We start from the raw sequence: 20,115 nt of genomic DNA, 5'->3' as shown, positions 1-20,115 counted from the left end.
ACTAATTCAAGCTCATATGAACATACCTCATTGCTGGAATTTTTTCAAGCACATTAACTGAAATTTTACAGCAAGATCGCTTATTCTAGAATCACGTACCTTCAGAATTTAACCGGATATAACGACTCGCTCAAATGCCTTCGGAAGCTTAGGTTATAGCGACTTCGCACGAATGCCTTCGGGACTTAACCCGGTTTAGTAACTTGCACAATGCCTTGGGCTTAGCCCGGATTTATTAACTTCGCACGAATGCCTTCGGATCCTAGTCCGGATATAGTCACTTAGCACAAAGCCTTCGGGACTTAGCCGGACATCATTCAATAACCGAGCACAATTATCAATAAATTATGACACATTCGTATTTCATTTTCAATAGCAAAACTCAAACACAAGGCACTTTTTACACTTGCAATTTCGGCTCAATAGCCACACACAAAGAGCATGATTTTAATTTGCTTTAAACATGATCTAATCAATTCGAATTTAAGCTCTATTACTCAAGAACTTACCTCGGACGTGGTCGAACGATTTCGACGGCTATTCGACGACTTTTTCCTTCCCTTATCGGATTTAGCTCCCTTTGCTCTTGAGCTTAATTTAACAAATAAATTGGTTTTATCATTTGAGCATCGAAGAGGAATTCAAGATACTTAGCCAATATATATACTCATTAGGCATCAAAGTCGCATATGTACGAAATCATGAATCGAACTCAACACATTAGTTAATATTCCTCTTAGCCGAATTTTCTAAGCCAAGAATAGGCATCAATATGCTTGCCTCTAACCGAATGCATGCACACCAATTTCCCATCATGTGGCCTAATATACATGTCCATGTTGAGGCCAATTATACACTTAATACCACACAAAAACAGCATACATTTTACTACTAACGCATTACATATCGTAGCTCAATACACATCTCTCATTTACTTCATAATCGAGACATCATCACAAGCAAATATACACCTTGAAATAGCATATATGTCATACCAATACATCGTGTAAAAACATATATACATATATATATGCTAGAGCCGAATCTCAAGTTGATTGTAACTAAACATGAACAAAATTTCAATACACAAATCTTACTTTCCATGCAATGAGCATAAATCACACTTATGGATGTACCATGGCCGAATACATCACAACACCATAATTTTGGTCATGATTAAACAAAGAACTTAGTATCTCATTCAAAAATGCTAAAAGAAAATTTAAGAGTCCTCAATCCCCATCACATGTATCATTATCAAGCTTGATATTTAGCATGCAATGGCATTAACACCACATTTACTTTGGCGAATTTCATTCCCATGACATAGCAAAGATTTGAACCATGGGCTACCAAGAACATCAAGCTAGCAACTAAAAACATGCATGAATCTCATGGCACAACCTCAAACATACCTTAATCTTGATGCAAGTATAGCCAACCTCTTCCTAATCCTCTTCCAAAACAAACATGAAGCAAAATTCCTTCCTTCCTCTAGTATTTTCGGTCAAGAGAGAATGAAAAGATGGATGAACAATTTTTTATCTTTTCTCTTCCACAATGCACGGCAATGGGGGGTTTCACTCACACACACACATTTTTTTTTCTTTATTACCCATACTTATTTGTTTATTGTTTCTCCCTAATGCACCAACAAAACATGTTTCATGACATGTTTAGCCCATGATTCCTTGTCATGGCCGGCCACTACAACTTGGGGGGGGGAATTTGACATGCAAGTCCTCCCCTTTGACTACATGCACTATTAGGTCCTTATAGATTAGCCTTTCACTTTTCAAAAGTGTCACACAAGTCCTACTAACTGAATTCACATGCAATCGGCTAAATCGAACTTGAAATTTTCACACATTCATAATTACATATTCTAGACAATAAATATTACATTCAAACATTTGGTGACTCGGTTTAGCGGTCCCGAAACCACTTCCCGACTAGGGTCAATTTTGGTCATCACAACTCTCCCATTTAAGAAATTTTCGTCCCAAAAATCTTACCGTAAATAGGTTTGGGTAACGCTCTTTCATAGAGCTCTCGGGTTCCCAAGTAGCTTCTTCCATCCCGTGTTTGAGCCATAACACTTTTACTAACGGAACCCTTTTGTTTCGCAACTCCTTCACTTCACGAGCTAGGATACGAATCGGTTCTTCTTCATAACTCATATCGGATTGAATTTCAACCTCGATGGACTAATTACGTCATTTACGGATCAGATCTATAGCGCCGAAGCATCGAAACATGAAAGACATTGTGAATCTTTTCAAGTTCAGGGGGTAAAATCAAACGATAAGCAACTGGACCGACTCGTTCGGATATCTCATATGGCCCGATGAACCTCGGGCTCAATTTGCCTTTATGGCCAAATCTGAGTATCTTTTTCCAAGGCGAAACTTTAAGAAACACTTTATCTCCCACTTGATACTCAATGTCTTTTCGTTTCAGATCCGCGTACGACTTCTGACGATCGGAGGCTATCTTGATTTTCACGGATTACTTTTACTTTCATTCAGCATCTTTAATCAAATCCACTCCAAAATTTTGTTCTCACCGAGCTCGGTCCAAAACAATGGTGTACAAGCATTTACGCTCGTACAAGGCCTCGTAAGGCGCCATCTTAATACTTGATTGAAAACTATTGTTGTGGCGAATTCAATCAAAGGTAAGTACTGCTTCCATGAACCACTGAACTCGAGGATACAACATCTCAACATATCCTCAAGTATCTGAATTATCTGCTCGGATTGACCATCGGTTTGGGGGTGAAAGGCGGTGCTGAAATGCAACTTGGTACCCAAAGCTTCTTGCAATTTCTTCCAAAATCGCGAAGTGAATCTCGGATCTCTATCCGACACAACAAAAATCGGTGCCCCGTGTAATCTCACAATCTGAGAAACGTATAATTTAGCTAGTTTATCTAATGAAAAATCCGTATGCACAGGGATAAAGTGAGCCGACTTAGTCAGTCTATCAACAACAACCCAAATCGCGTCCTTCTTACTTGCCGACAATGGCAGTCCGGACACAAAGTCCATTGTGACTCGATCCCATTTCCACTCGGGTATCGTAATCGGCTGAAGTAATCTTGAAGGCACTTGATGTTCCGCTTTCACTTGTTGACATATTAAACATCTCGAAACAAAGTCGGAGATGTCTCGTTTCATACCATGCCACCAAAACCGACATTTCAAATCGTTGTACATCTTCGTACTCCCCGGGTGGATTGCCATTCGGCTACAATGGGCTTCGTTCAGAATTATCGAAATAAGTTCCAAATTCTTTGGAACACACGACGACTTCTCGAACCTCAAACAATCGTCATCATCAATTTGAAACTCCGATTCCTTGTTCGAACACACTCACCCGTTTTGCAAGCAACTCCTCATCAACTTTCGAGCTTCACGAATTTGATGAGTCAACAATGGTTTGGCCTTTAATTCGCTACTAACACATTGTCGGGTAGGATAGACAAGTGTACATTCATCGTCAGAAAAACAAACCGTGATTTCCGGCTTAAGGCGTCCGCAACCATATTAGCCTTTCCCGGGTGATAATCAATGACGAGCTCATAATCTTTTAACAACTCGAGCCAACGTCTTTGTCGCAGATTTAAGTCTCTTTGAGTCATCAAATATTTGAGACTTTTGTGATTCGAATATACATGCACTTCTCACCAAATAAGTAATGTCGCCATATCTTTAAGGCGAATATTATGGCAGCCAATTCGAGATCATGGGTCGGATAATTTTTCTCATGTGGCTTTAATTGTCTCGACGCGTAGGCCACAACTCGACCTTCTTGCATCAATATGCAACCTAACCCAAGTAGGGAGGCGTCACTATAAATGACAAACTCTTTGCCAGATTCGGGCTGCACTAAAACTGGAGCTTCCGTCAAATGAGTTTTCAATTGATCGAAACTTTTCTGACACTTTTCCGTCCATTCAAACTTGACATCCTTCTGAAGCAGTTTCGTCATGGGTGTGCCTATCATCGGGAATCCTTTTACAAACCGTCGGTAGTAACCGCAAGTCCTAAAAAGCTCGAACCTCAATAATATTTCTGAGGCTTCCAGTTAAGTATGGCTGAAATTTTACTCGGTCGACTCGAATACCGATGCAGATACCACATGACCCAAGAAGCTAACCTCTCTTAACCGAACTCACGCTTCTTGAACTTAGCATATAACCGCTTATCCCGTAAAATTTGCAACACTAATCTCGGTGCTCGCATGTTCGGTCTCATCTCTTGAATAGACCAAGATGTCGTCAATGAACACAACTACGAACCGATCCAAATATGGTCCGAAGATCCGATTCATCAAATCCATAAATACCGTAGGGGCATTAGTGAGCCCAAGCGGCATCACTAAGAACTCGTAGTGACCATATCTCGCTCGAACGCAGCTTTTAGGTATGTCTGAATCTCGGATTCATGGCGATAATAGCCCGATCTCAAATCTATTTTTGAGAACACCGAGGCTCCCTTGCTTGATCGAACAAATCATCGATCTGTGATAACGGATACTTCTTCTTTATTGTCACTTTATTAAGGCGACGATAGTCGATGCACAACCTCATGGTTCCGTCCTTCTTTTCACAAACAATCTGGTGCACCCCAAGGTGAAAAACTTCGAGGCGAGCAAAGCCTCTATCCGCCAACTCTTGCAACCGAGCTTTCAACTCCTTTAATTCCGTTGGTGCCATACGATCACGGAGCTATCGAAATCGGTGTGGTCCGGTACAAGCTCAATGCCAAACTCTATCTCCGAGCAGGTGGCAAACCCGGTAATTCTTCGGAAAACATCCGGTATTCACAAACCACCGCACAGATTCGGTTTTATTTCTAACTCCTTATCATCAAGTACATAGGCAAGGTATGCTTCGCACCCTTTCTTACATATTTTTGGGCCAACACCGATGATATTACAATGGCAACCCTTTAAGTCTCAGACTCAACTCGGATCATCTCGTTATTTGTGCACCTCAAATCAATAGTCTTGCTTTTGCAATTCACAACCGCATCATGCATGGTCAACCAATCCAACCCAAGAATAACATCAAATTCATCGAATGGCAAAAGCATCAAGTCCGCGGGAAGCGGGAACCTCGAATTACTAGGGACATTTCTTACACACTTTGTCGACCAACACGTAACGACCCAAGGATTTGACACCGAATTACGAACTCGATGAGACTCAATAGGTAAAGTCTTCTTGGATGCTAAGGTTTCGCATATATAAGAATGAGTAGAACCGGGGTCAATCAAAGCAATCACATTAGTATCAAAGAGAGTGAAAGTACAGGTAATAACATCCGGCGAGGAAGCATCCTCACGTCGCGCCAGTATAGCATAAGCCCTAGCAGAGCGCGAGCCTCGGATCTGGTCGTAACATCTCTAGATCCTCACCGACCACCACTAGCATTGCCGTATTTCCGGATGGTCTACCTCGGCGGTGGTAGCACCCGCTTCCTACTCGATTTGTATTCTGCTCGGACAACCTCGGGCAATCTTTAATAAAGTGGTCGACCGATCCGCACTTGTAATAGAAGCGATCACGGAACCTCGACTTCGAATGCCATCCGCCACAATCTTGACACTCGCTTCGTCTCAACGTTCATTCCCAACATCGGCGGCCAAGTGCCTCGTGTACCCATTGAGGTCGATCACGATCTCGTCTAAAAAGGCCCAAAGCGCCTCTAGACCGCCCACATCATCTCTAAATTTCTTCGATGCATGTTGAAGAGACTTTCCGAGGATCTTTTGAAACTCTCCGGTTCCCACATCAACTTTTGTTTTTCTTTTCTAAGCTCTTGACTTTACAAGCTCGCTCAACAAGTACTACGAACTCTCGTATTTCAAGAATGCCAACGAACATTTTATGTCTTCATTCAGCCCATCCTCGAGCGTTTACACATGACACCTTGGACGAAACACATTCCGGCGTATCTACTAAGTCTAACAAATCTTCGCTCGTAATCGAATGGCGACATAGAACCTTGCTTAAGCTCAAGAAATTCCTTCATTTTTGATCAACAAATCTCGATGATATACTTTTCCAAACTCGGTTTGGAAAAACTCCCAATTACTTGCTCTCGGGGCAACAGAAGTCGAGTGCTCCACCAATAGTAGGCGTAATCACGTAGCAAGGAGATAGCACACTTTAGGCATTCATCGGTGTACAAGATAGCTCATCGAGTACCGGATAGTGTTGTCCAACCAAAATTCAGCTTGCTCGGCATCGCCGCTATCCGTAGCTTTAAATTCAGTAGCCCCATGTTTTGGATTCTATCAACTGGGGACTTATTCGACCTTATTTGGTCGATTCTGGGAGGCATTGTAGGTATGGGGGTGTGTTTGTTGGGAATGGAGGTTGTGGAACAGTAGTATTAGTTTGAATGTATTGGTTGAACCAATCACTCATCACGCTATAAAAGGCTTGCCTAGCCTCATCATTCGGATTGCTAGCAACAGTTGAGAGTCCGCCGGCGCTGTCCCTTGTCTTGGAGCAGCGCCACACTCTCCACATCATCAGCTATCGCTTTCGGTTGGGATCGGGATCCATTACTATAATAAACACAAATTCAAGCGTCGAAATATCCACACTATCAAATAATCACAAAAAATGGCATGTATAGCTAGACCCAAACGCATTACGGTAGTCCTAGAATCGACTAAACCGCAGCTCGATACCAATAAAATTGTAACACCCGTGCACCGAGTCCGTTACGGAATCGAACACAAGGTGCACAGACTTAACTATTTTCACAGTCCATTTAGAAATTTCCGGACAAAATTTGGTTCTTGCATCACTGTCTCCTTAAAAATCATATCTTGAGTTTCAAAGCTCAAAAATTTGTTTCGTAATTTTTCCCTGAAACTAGATCATATGTCCATCTACAGATTTTTTTCTAGAATTTTTGGTCGAGCCAATTGGTACAATTTATTAGTTAAAGTCTCCCCTATTGCAGGGATCGACTACACTGACCTTCGTGAGTTACGAAATAGATATCTACCTGTACAGGGCTTCAATTCTGATGCCGTTTGTTTATATAGAAACTAGACTCAGAGAGGAATCTATACATATATGGCATGACTCCTAATTATCTCTGGTTAATTTACAATAAATTTCTAATTTTGGAACAGGGGATCCAGAAACTGTTCTGGCCCTGTTTCACAAGAACTTTAATATCTCTTAACATGTAACTCCTATGACCATTTCGTTTCTTCCATATGAAGGTAGACTTATCAAGGTTCATTTACATAATTTATTCACTATTTAATACCATTCCTACTATTTTTAGTGATTTTTCACATCCACATCACTGCTGCAGTCAGCATCTGCCTTTAAGGTAGGCTTTACCTATTTCATGATTTCCATGATTCAATTGGCCCTTTTTGCATACATAGCACAAAGTGTGATCATGATTAACCATTCCAATGGCTAATCGTTTCAAAACAATTCAGACCCCATAATGATCAACATACAAACGATTATAGTATTATACTAAAAGCGATATAAGTCATTTTGCATGGCTATCCAAGTTTACACAAAACCGAAAGGTACATGACCTTCAACAAAAGGGTAGTCCTATACATGCCATTTCAAAGTTCAACCAAAATTATACCAAAATGGAGGCTTTGATAGTGTGGATGACTTCGACTTCAATGATCCCGAATCCGATAGCTAACGAGCAAACTCTATAAAACAGAGAAATAGAGAAAATGGAGTAAGCAATTTATGCTTAGTAAGTTTGAGCAAGAAATTCCAGCACAACAAAAGCATATCATTCATAAAGCTAACGGATAATTTCATAGGCACAAATTCTCAATATCATACTCATTTCACATTCCAACCCCTATGTTCATACATAAGGGATCACCTTAGTCAAATACCGAAACTCATTACTCGATGAGCGAATATTATTCAAGGAATCAACTAATTCAAGCTCATATGAACATACCTCATTGCTGGAATTTTTTCAAGCGCATTAACTGAAATTTTACAGCAAGATCGCTTATTCTAGAATCATGTACCTTGAATTTAACGGATATAACGACTCGCTCAAATGCCTTCGGAATGAAGCCTGGTTATAGCGACTTCGCACGAATGCCTTCGGACTTAACCCGGGTTTAGTAACTTGCACAATGCCTTCGGCTTAGCCCGGATTTATTAACTCGCATGAATGCCTTGGATCCTAGTCCGGATATAGTCACTTAGCACAAAGCCTTGGGACTTAGCCCGGACATCATTCAATAACCGAGCACAATTATCAATAAATTATGACACATTCAGTATTTCATTTTCAATAGCAAAACTCAAACACAAGGCACTTTTTACACTTGCAATTTCGGCTCAATAGCCACACACAAAGAGCATGATTTTAATTTGCTTTAAACATGATCTAATCAATTCGAATTTAAGCTCTATTACTCAAGAACTTACCTCGGACGTGGTCGAACGATTTCGACAACTATTCGACGACTTTTCCTTCCCTTATCGGATTTAGCTCCCTTTGCTCTTGAGCTTAATTTAACAAATAAATTGGTTTTATAATTTGAGCATCGAAGAGGAATTCAAGATACTTAGCCAATATATATACTCATTAGGCATCAAAGTCACATATGTACGAAATCATGAATCGAACTCAACACATTAGTTAATATTCCTCTTAGCGAATTTTCTAAGCCAAGAATAGGCATCAATATGCTTGCCTCTAACCGAATGCATGCACACCAATTTCCCTCATGTGGCGAATATACATGTCCATGTTGAGGCCAATTATACACTTAATACCACACAAAAACAGCATACATTTTACTACTAACGCATTACATATCGTAGCTCAATACACATCTCTCATTTACTTCATAATCGAGACATCATCACAAGCAAATATACACCTTGAAATAGCATATATGTCATACCAATACATCATGTAAAAACATATATACATATATATATGCTAGAGCCGAATCTCAAGTTGATTGTAACTAAACATGAACAAAATTTCAATACACAAATCTTACTTTCCATGCAATGAGCATAAATCACACTTATGGATGTACCATGGCCGAATACATCACAACACCATAATTTTGGTCATGATTAAACAAAGAACTTAGTATCTCATTCAAAAATGCTAAAAGAAAATCTAAGAGTCCTCAATCCCCATCACATGTATCATTATCAAGCTTGATATTTAGCATGCAATGGCATTAACACCACATTTACTTTGGCGAATTTCATTCCCATGACATAGCAAAGATTTGAACCATGGGCTACCAAGAACATCAAGCTAGCAACTAAAACATGCATGAATCTCATGGCACAACCTCAAACATACCTTAATCTTGATGCAAGTATAGCCAACCTCTTCCTAATCCTCTTCCAAAACAAACATGAAGCAAAATTCCTTCCTTCCTCTAGTATTTTCGGTCAAGAGAGAATGAAAAGATGGATGAACAATTTTTTTCTTTTCTCTTCCACAATGCACGGCAATGGGGGGTTTCACTCACACATACACATTTTTTTTTCTTTCTTTATTACCCATACTTATTTGTTTATTGTTTCTCCCTAATGCACCAACAAAACATGTTTCATGACATGTTTAGCCCATGATTCCTTGTCATGGCCGGCCACTACAACTTGGGGGGGGAATTTGACATGCAAGTCCTTCCCTTTGACTACATGCACTATTAGGTCCTTATAGATTAGCCTTTCACTTTTCAGAAGTGTCACACAAGTCCTACTAACTGAATTCACATGCAATCGGCTAAATCGGAACTTGAAATTTTCACACATTCATAATTACATATTCTAGACAATAAATATTACATTCAAACATTTCGGTGACTCGGTTTAGCGGTCCCGAAACCACTTCCCGACTAGGGTCAATTTTGGGCTGTCACATAAACTACCAATTAAACAATGAATCGTAAAACTCCATAGATCTTTCAATTTGTTGGCCAATTTATTCTGCAGAATGGCTGAGCAAACTGCATTCAACTCCACATGCGACGCCTCATCCAACTTCCGTTTATTTGCTAAAAGCTCCTTTAAAAATCTAACTGTGTTTGGCATCTGCAAAAGAGCTTCAATAAACGGTAAGTTAATATGTAATTTCTTTAATTAATTTAAGGAATTTGCCAAATTGTTCGTCTGTGTGGTCTTTCCTTATCGCACCGGGGTGTGGCACGCAAGGTTTGTAATCTTTACTTACTAGTTTTCGCTCACTGTGGTCCACCTCACCTTTACTTTTCCTTGCCTCGGTTCTGGTTCAGGTTCAACTAACCCTTCTTTATCTCGAACGATAATCGCATTAAGCTATTCCCTTGGGTTAGATTCAGTATTACTCGGCAAGCTACCATGTGGTCATTCATAAATCAGTTTAGCAAGTTGGCCTATCTGAGTTTTGAACCCTTGGATCGACACTTTTTGATTCTTAAGTGCTATCTCGGTATTCTGAAAATTAGTTTTTGACACTGAGATGAATTTCATTAGCATCTCTTCAAGGTTTAGTTTCTTTTCCTGCTGGTAAGATGGTTGTTGGAAACCTGGAGGATGCTGTAGCTTTTGATTTCCTTGGCCACCCCACGAGAAGTTAGGATGGTTCCTCCAACCTGCATTATAAGTCTTACTGTATGGGTTATTTTGAGGTCTAGAATTATTGTTACCCATATATTGAACTTGTTCCTCCTCGGTGCTAAGGTTGAAGGATTGATATTCTGTAACACCCCTTACCCGTGTTTGACGCCAGAACAGGGTACGAGGCATTACCGGACTTAATCACTAATCATCGTATAAAAACTGATTCATAATTTCACTCTAATTTAAAACTTTTTTAAACACATTCAAGCTGTCCCTTAAAAGAGTTTACAAGGCCCATATCATGCTTTAATTCAACCACACACATAGGCAAGCATGCACAATCATAAATTGCATCATTTAATTAATAACATAATCAAGACTATCTACATTAAATGACTTTATACAATAGAGACCTTCAAATAACATAGGTCAGTATTTTAAGCCAATTCCTAGCAACTTAATAACAATTAAACGAGTCTCCATACATGCCAAAGACTTAAAATACTTTAAAACCATTATATATCGATCAATAGTTTGATAGTGAGATTTAACCTCTGGTGACCTCCAACTCGAGCTAACATCTACGACACTATAGGAAAAAGGAAAGGAAGGGAGTAAGCATTATAGCTTAGTAAGTAAGTATGTAAATATTAATAAACAATACATTATCATACTTTAAACAAAGTCACAATATGTTCCCGGAATATTACCATCACAAACACACATACTTTCACTATTACAATCATAAATAGGTTCAAAATAAGCTGTCTAGCAAAGTACCAGAAACTAAGTTATTTATTTCTGGAGCTACAGTACTCAAAATTACAAACCATTAATTTTTCTTGAAACTAGATTCACAAATATTCTTACCATAAATTTTTCAGAATTTTTGGTCTAGCCAATTAGTACATTTTATTCATTGAAGTTACCCTGTTTCACTGCTCAACTGTTCTAACCACGCTTCACTACGAATAAATTTTCTCCTTGTACAGAATTCAAAGGATGTTCTCATTTATTTAATTTGAAACTAGACTCATTAAGTATTTCAAGAATATAAATTATATCCCCTAATTATTTTTTTACAATTGTTAATGATTTTTCCAAGTCATAATAGAGGATCACGTAGTCATTCTGAACCAGTCTCTCAAAAACTTAAATATCTCATAATATAGAATTCCTTTGCTTGTTCTGTTTCTGTTATATGAAAATAAACTCATTAAGCTCTAATTTGATATCTCATTCAGTCTCTGATTCAATTTCTACTATTTTTGGTAAATTTTTAGATTCACATCACTGCAACTATCAAAAACAGTTTTATTGTCAATTTTGATCTTTCACACTTCAATTGTATTCATCACTTTCCCATAACAATCTTTCCAATTTCCAATCACATATCAAGCATATTGCTCATAAGTTACACACGTATATACTTACACTTATCATCACAAAGTCATACATAATTTCATTTAATCAATTTCCAGTTGAACACTTGAATAATAATGATCTGCGATGGTATCGCACACATTACCTTTAAAATCGAAGCTCTCTTGTACACATAGTGGCCTTCACTTAGCACCACTCATGTGACCTAGCTCGATTGTACACATAATTTTGGCTCTCTTGTACACATGGTGAACACTTAGTACCACTCATGTGACCTAGCCAGTTTATCTCGTAGCTCTCTTGTCTACATGGTGTCCTTCACTTGGAACCACGCATGCGACCTAGCTACATATATCCCGTAGCTCTCTTGTCTACATGGTGTACACATAGTATCACCCATGCGACCTAGCTACATCATAATGTCTCGTAGCTCTCTTGTACACATGATGTGCACTCAGCACCATACATGTGACCTAGCTACATACCATCTGTATCATCCAATCTTTCCGAAGGTTCAGCCGGGATTTCTCTCTCTTTCTAATACTTGAATCCATACTTCCAATAGTCAATTATGATTCAAAAATCAGCTACAATACATAAAATATGCTGAAATACAAAAACATAATAAAGATAATGTATTATTTACACACAAACTTACATACTTTCTCATTTCCATGTCGAATTAATATTGAACATTTAAATCATCATAATTATACTTAATTTCAACACCTCGGAAATCATAGTAAATATATCAATTTTACATTGAAACATGCATAAATTAATGCTTATTATACATATGAACTTACCTCGATACTAAAACAACCATTTTACAAACTTTCCCAATTTTTGATTTTTCTCCCATTCTAGATTCAAATCTCATTTTCCGGGATCTAAAACATCATATTTTACTTATTTAATTAATGTACTATTTAAAACAGTCCTTAACTCAAACTTTGGAAAAATTACAATTTTGCCCCTAAACTTTTGCATATTTACACTTTTGCCCCTAGGCTCGAGAATTAAACTTCATCCCTTATTCTTATGTTTTATGACATGCTGATCATTTTCCCCTTCTATGGAAACATCAAATTCTCACTCTAACACATAGTTATGAACAATAGCAACTTTTACCGATTAAGCCGTTTTACTCATTTTTGCTTAAAACCGCTTAGCAAAAGTTGTTTAACATAATTTTAGCCTTTAGATTCTACCATAAAACATCAAAATAAACACATTTCACCTATGGGTATTTTTCCAAATATGAACCCTAGCTTAAATTATTGCTAGAATAAGCTTAATCAAGTTACCGGGATTCCAAAATCGTAAAGAACTTTAAAAACGGGGCTAGAACGGACTTACTATTGAGCTTGGAAAGCTTGAAAACCCTAGCCATGGCTTCCTCCATGCTAATTTTGGCCTCCATGAAAAAGATGAGTAAATTTTGGCTTTATTTTCCCTTTTCATTTCTTTTAATTACCAAATGACTAAAATGCCCTTAAGGCCTTTCTTTAAAATTTTGTCCTATTCATGCCCATTTTTGTCCAAACGAAATATAATGGTCTAATTACCATTTAAGACCTCCTCTTTAAACCCCCATTTCAATCAAGTACTTATGAATTAGAACAATATTTTGCAACTTTTGCAATTTAGTCCTAGAAGTCCAATTAAGCACTTTATCAGTAAAATTACTTAACGATATTTTTACACAATATTTTAATCAATAAACAAAACTTAAAACTTAATCGGAATAAATTTTTTTACTTCGAATTCGTGGTTCTAAAACCATCGTTCCGTTTAGACCCTAAATCGGGCTGTTACAGCAATTCTACAAATAAGCCCTAATAGGTAAATTAAACATGCAATCTATAAAATTTCTTATCAATTCTCTAACACATGCATCTAATCATTCGGTAAATCATAAAAATTAATCGAAATAAACTTTTCTATCTTAGATTTGTGGTTTCGCAACCACTATTCCATTTAGGCCCTATTTCGAGATGTTACATATTCTGTGTGTAGTTTTCCTCCATTTGAATCGCATCTCATCACTGGATGTACCTGAGTAGAACCATACAAACCGTCAATCGTTTTATTTAAAAGTTGTACCTGGTTAGACAACATAGTAACCGCGTTGAGGTTGAAAACACCGGCTGCTTTTGTCGGCTTTGTTCCCATGACTTGCCACTGATAGTTATTCAGTGACATCTCTTCGGTAAATTCATCAGCCTCTTCAGGTGTTCTGTTGTTTAAAGTTCCACCGGTGGCTGCGTCGATGAGTTATCTTGTTAACGGGTTCACACCATTGTAAAAAGTCTGAACCTACAGCCATAGAGGTAACCCATGGTGAGGGCACCTTCTTAATTGGTCCTTATATCTCTCCCATGCATCATAAAGAGTTTCTAGATCCATCTGCACAAAAGAAGAGATATCATTCCTCAATTTAGCCATTTTAACCGATGAAAAATATTTAAGTAAAAATTTATCGGTCATTTGTTCCCAAGTAGTGATTGACCCTTGTGGTAACGTGTTCAACCACTGTTTAGCTTTATTCCTAAATGAAAAGAGAAACAACAAAAGGCGAATGACATAATCAGAAATGCCATTAAATTTAAAAGTGTCACAGAGTTCCAGAAAATTTGCTAAATGAGTGTTTGGATCCTCATCCTACAAACCATGAAACTGAACAAACTGTTGTATCATTTGAATCTTGTTAGGTTTCTATTCAAAATTATTTGCAGCAATAACAGGCGTAACTATACTCAATTCAGTTCCTGTTAAATTAGGTTTAGCATAATCATACATAGTATGAGGAGCAAGATTCTGATTTACTGGGTTTGCAATAGCCACAGGAGGCAACTGATTATTATGATTATTAGCCATCTCCTCGGTTATGGGTTGAATATCATCCTCTTGCCCTTCCTCTATGTATCATAGGCTTCGCCTTATTTCTCTTCGGTTTCTGCGAGTTGTGCTTTCGATCTCACTATTAAAAAGTAATGGTCCTGACGGGTTTCTTCTAGTCATAAACTATAAAAACCTACCAGAAGTAAATAAATGAAAATTTAGTAATATAAACAAAATTAAAATAAAATTTAACTTGCAATAAAATAAATGGCTAAAGTAATAAAAATTAAGTGTTCTTAATATCTTAGTTCCCCAGCAACGGCGCCAAAAACTTGATGTGCGTGATAAGTTTTATATTTATCATTGATCGTACTTGAAAACTAACTATTATCATGATAAAGGCAAGTGCACCTATCGAACAGTTGTATAGCTTATAGCAAGACTAGAATGTCAAACCCACAGGAAGTAAAAGTACTAGTATTAACTTTCTTTTTATTATCTAGCCTAAAAATAAGGGGATTTTCTTTATCTAAACTAATTAACTAAACTAAGAATACACATGAAGTAAATTGGGGAAATACTTTTGGGAAAACTGATTGATTTAGACAATACCCAAGGAAGAATCTACCTAGACTTCACTTGTTATTTGACTTTAAACTAGAGGATTTATTCACTTGACTCGATTCGTAGAAATCACTAATTTATATTATTATATCTCTCGAGACTAACAACGTCTAACCCTAGGTTGATTAATTGAAATCTCTTTCTAATTAAAACCCATAGTGTTACATTAACTCGATTTATGGATTCCTTTATTAGGTTTGACCCTAATCCGGCAGATTTATGTCGCCCTATGTCTAGTACTACTCATGGGTTTGGCAGTTTGAATGTGTCTAGGCCTAGGTCGACTGCTACTGGATATTTTCCATTTTCAGGGACTACTATTAGACATCATTTAGTTGGGCCGGTTGTTGGGCAGCATTTGGTTCGGTCGTCTACCCCGATTATTGCTCTATCTGTCCAGTTACAATATGCACATTTTGCTCAATTTAAAAGGCCTACTAATTATGTTGAGCCATATGTTCCTATGCCCATTAATTCTTTTGAACCGACCATGTGGTATCTAACTTGGGAGCCACTAATCGCGTGTGTCAAAAGGCCTCTACATTTCAGATAGCATTGCTTTACTTATAAGTGATGGTACATATGCTAATATTAAGCGTTTGGGTCATTGTACAATTATTACTATTCATAAATTGTTGCATTTAACTAATGTTTTACATGTGCTTAAAATTTAGAAAAAGTTACTTTCAGTCTCGCAACTTGCTTGGGAAAATAATGTTTTTTTTTCGAATTTCACCCTTTTCACTATCTTGTCAAGTATTTACAGACTCAAGAAATCTTGTTATGGGGCCACACACATGAATGATTGTACTGGTTCTCCTTGGTTCATGATGGGTCCATTCGATCTGTCGATCCAACTATTCTCAATATTGAGTTGGGCTTCAATCATTCATTGTCTCCCAAAACCAAGTTGTTTGACTTGTGGCACCGACGAATTGAGCATCCATCCTCAACTATTTTCCAGTCAGTTTTAAAAGATTGTAATATTTTTTTATAGTAATAAATTTCAACATATTTGTATGGCTTGTCAACAAGGAAAATCTCACAAATTACCATTTTCAGATTCCACTACTATATATCATCAACCAGTCAATTTTATAGTTTCTGATCTATAGGGACATGCGACTATTAGTTGTGGAAATAGTTGGTACTATGTTGTTTTCGTTGATGTTTCTAGCAGATTTACTAGGTTATTTCTGATTCAACGTAAATCTCAAGCCATTGACTATTTTATTCAGTTTAAAAAAATGGTTAAAGTACAGTTTGGCAAAGATATCAAATAATTTTAGAGTGATTGGGGCAGGGACTTTCATTCATTCACATCTTTATTAGGTTAACATGGCATTTTACATCGTGTAACATGCCCACATACATCTGAGCAGAATGAGATTGTTGAAGGGAAACATCGTCATATTGTTGAAGTTGGGCTCTTGTTGCTTGCTCAAGCCAATCTACCTTTGAAATATTGGGGTTTTGCTTTTACATATACGGTTCATTTAATCAACTGGTTGCCCACGCTTGTTTTGCAACATAACTCCCCATACTTGGTTCTGTATTGTACTTCTCTGATGTACGACCATCTCTAGGTATTCGGGTGTTGTTGCTACCTATATATTCCGCCGTATAATCATCACAAAATTGAATTTTGTTCTGAACCGTGTACATTTTTAGGCTATAGTTCTCAGTACAAAGCTACCAATGTCGCGCTTCAAATGGCTTTAATTTGTATCTCGCCATATGGTGTTTGATAAAAATATGTTTCTTTTTTCCGAGAAGACTCCGTCTATTTCTTCGACAACCAACTATATCACCACCTATTTTTCTCTTGTTCACTCTCAACCACGGTGCTCCATAACCTCGAGTACTATTGATCAATCCCAACGTCACTGTCATTCTTCTCCTTCTTTATCATTACATGATTTAGAGTCCTCTTTTTCGAATAATGACAGTGAAAACTTAGGACCTGTCATCGATACCTCTTCTCCCACACTGGTGTTTACTACTACAACTATTGACTCTCCACCACAAGTGGGCAATACTCACACTATGGTTACTAGATTGAAGGTTGGTATTTTTAAACTGAAAGTGCTCATGGTTGAGTTGTGTGATCGAGAATGTGCACTATAGATGAAGCCTTTACATCTAAGGAGTGGAAAATGACGGCTCAAGATGAGTATGATGCTCTCATTCGAAATCGCACTTGGAGCATGGTACCCTTACCCCTCGGACTGAAGGCGATTGGTTGCAAATGGTTGTTTCGAATCAAAAGACATCCCGATGGTACTGTGGCTCGTCAGAATAGTCGGTTGGTTTCCAAAGGGAGTTCACATGTTCCTGAGTTTGACTTTCATGAGACATTTAGTCTCATGGTTAAATCGGCCACTATACACACCATTCTCTCCATTGCTGTCACCAACAGTTGGTCATTAAGACAAGTACATATGAACAATGCTTTTCTAAATGGTGATCTCATTGAAGAAGTCTATATGTAACAGGCCCCTGGGTATGTTCAAACTGATTCTAATGGCCAACCACTTGTCTGCTGGTTTCACAAAGCTTTATATAGTTTTCAGTAAGCCCCGAGAGCATGATTTGACAAGTTGAAAGGGTTTCTTATCTCTAGTGGTTTTGTTCTCTCGAAATTAGATGCTTCTTTATTCATTTGTTTCACGAATGAGTTCCACATGTATGTTCTGGTATATGTTGATGACATTATTATTACAGGTGATTCTTCTTTAGAGATTAATACTTTTGTTCACAGTTTTCACTCTGAATTTTCTATCAAAGACATAGGGTCTCTTCATTATTTCTTAGGTGTTAAGGTGAATCGCTCTTCTACTAGGTTCTCTACCTGTGTGAACATAAATACATTCTCGACCTTTTTGATAGGTGTCGTATGGTTCAGGCTAAAGGTGTTCACACACCCATGCTTAGCTCCTCTTCACTGCCTAAGCATGAGGGAACTTGATTAATGATCCTCGTGAGTATTGTATTATTCTGGAGCATTACAATACATTGTTTGTGACAGCCCAAAATTGACCCTAGTCGGAATGTGGTTTCGGGACCACAAAACCGAGGCATAAAAATAATTTAATATTTATTTTATTGCCTATAATGTGTGTTAACTCATGTGTGACATTTTTGATGTTTTGATTTAGAGTTATAAATGTGAATTTCACTAGAAAGGACCTAGTAGTAAACTTTGAAAGTATGATGGGGAAGTGTGTGATGACTAATTAAAGCATGCATGCAAAACAATGGACTTGCTTGTCAAATTCCCCCCCTAATAGCTAGTGGCCGGCCATGACAAGGAATCATGGGCAAAAATCATGTCATGAAACATGTTTGGTAAGTGGGTTATGTTGGAATAAATAAAATAAGGAGTATGGAATAAAAAAAAAATGTGTGTGTGAAGGCTTCTCTCCCTCCCCATTGCCGTGTAGGTAGGAAAAAAACAAAAAATTTTGTTCATCCATTTTCACTCTCTTTTTGGCCGAAAATACTAAGGATAAGGAAGGAGTTTTGCTTCATGCTTGGTTTGGAAGAGGATTAGGAAGGGGTTTGGCTATACTTGCATCAAGATTAAGGTATGTTTGATGTTGTGCCATGAGATTCATGCATGTTTTTGGTTGCTAACTTGATGTTCTTATTAGCCCATGGTTCAAATCTTTGTTATATCATGGGGATGGTATTTGGCCAAGGTGGATTTTGAGTTAATGCCATTGCATGTTAAATATGAAGCTTGATGATGATACATGTGATGGTGGATTGAGGACTCTTAGATTTTCTTTAAGCATTTTTGAATGAGATACTAAGTTCATGACCAAAATTATGGTGTCGTGATGTGTTCGGCCATGGTACATCCATAAGTGTGATTTATGCTCATTGCATGGAAAGTAAGATTTGTGTTTCGAAATCATGTTCATGTTTAGTTACAATCAACTTGAGATTCGGCTCTAGCATATATATATATGTATATATGTTTGAGCATGATGTATTGGTATGACATATATATACTATCCCAAGGTATATACTTACTTATGATGATGTTTCGGTCATGAAGGAAATGATAGATGTGTTGTGACAGCCCAAAATTGACCCTAGTCGGGATGTGGTTTCGGGACCACAAAACCGAGGCATAAAAATAATTTAAAATTTATTTTGATGCCTATGATATGTGTTAAATTGTGTGTGACATTTTTGATGATTTGATTTAGTGTTATAAATGTGAATTTCACTAGAAAGGGCCTAGTAGTAAACTTTGAAAGTATGATAGGGAAATGTGTGATGACTAATTAAAGCATGCATGCAAAACAATGGACTTGCATGTCAAATACCCCTTTTTATAGGTGGTGGCGGCCATGGCAAGAGAGGATGGGCAAAACATGTCATAAACATGTTTTGTTGGTGCATTAGGGAGAAATAATAAACAAAGGAGTATGGGTAAGAAAAGAATGAAAAAAAATGTGTGTGAGTGTGGTATTCCCCCATTGCAGTGAGTTGTAGAGAAAGAAAGAAAAAAATTGTTCATCCTTTCTTTGAGCCAAAACTAAGGAAGAAGGAGGATTTTTGCTCCATTTTGGTTTAGAAGAGATCTAGAAGGAGATTTGGCTATACTTGCATCAAGATTAAGGTATGTTTGAGGTTGTGTCATGAGAT

At 37.6% G+C, this 20,115-nt stretch overlaps 1 non-coding gene across 1 annotated transcript; it reads left to right on the top strand.

Moving 5' to 3' along the window:
* Positions 1-14,323: 14,323 nt before the first annotated feature.
* On the top strand, positions 14,324-14,430 carry LOC128294351 (small nucleolar RNA R71). The gene has a single exon (XR_008284663.1). It is a non-coding gene; the product is annotated as a small nucleolar RNA R71 (small nucleolar RNA).
* Positions 14,431-20,115: the final 5,685 nt, after the last annotated feature.

The sequence above is a fragment of the Gossypium arboreum genome, chromosome 6 (assembly GCF_025698485.1).
Source record: "Gossypium arboreum isolate Shixiya-1 chromosome 6, ASM2569848v2, whole genome shotgun sequence".
Classification (NCBI taxonomy): domain Eukaryota; kingdom Viridiplantae; phylum Streptophyta; class Magnoliopsida; order Malvales; family Malvaceae; genus Gossypium; species Gossypium arboreum.
Note: the sequence above shows the minus strand (reverse complement) of the source record. Positions and strands in the feature narration are given on the sequence as shown.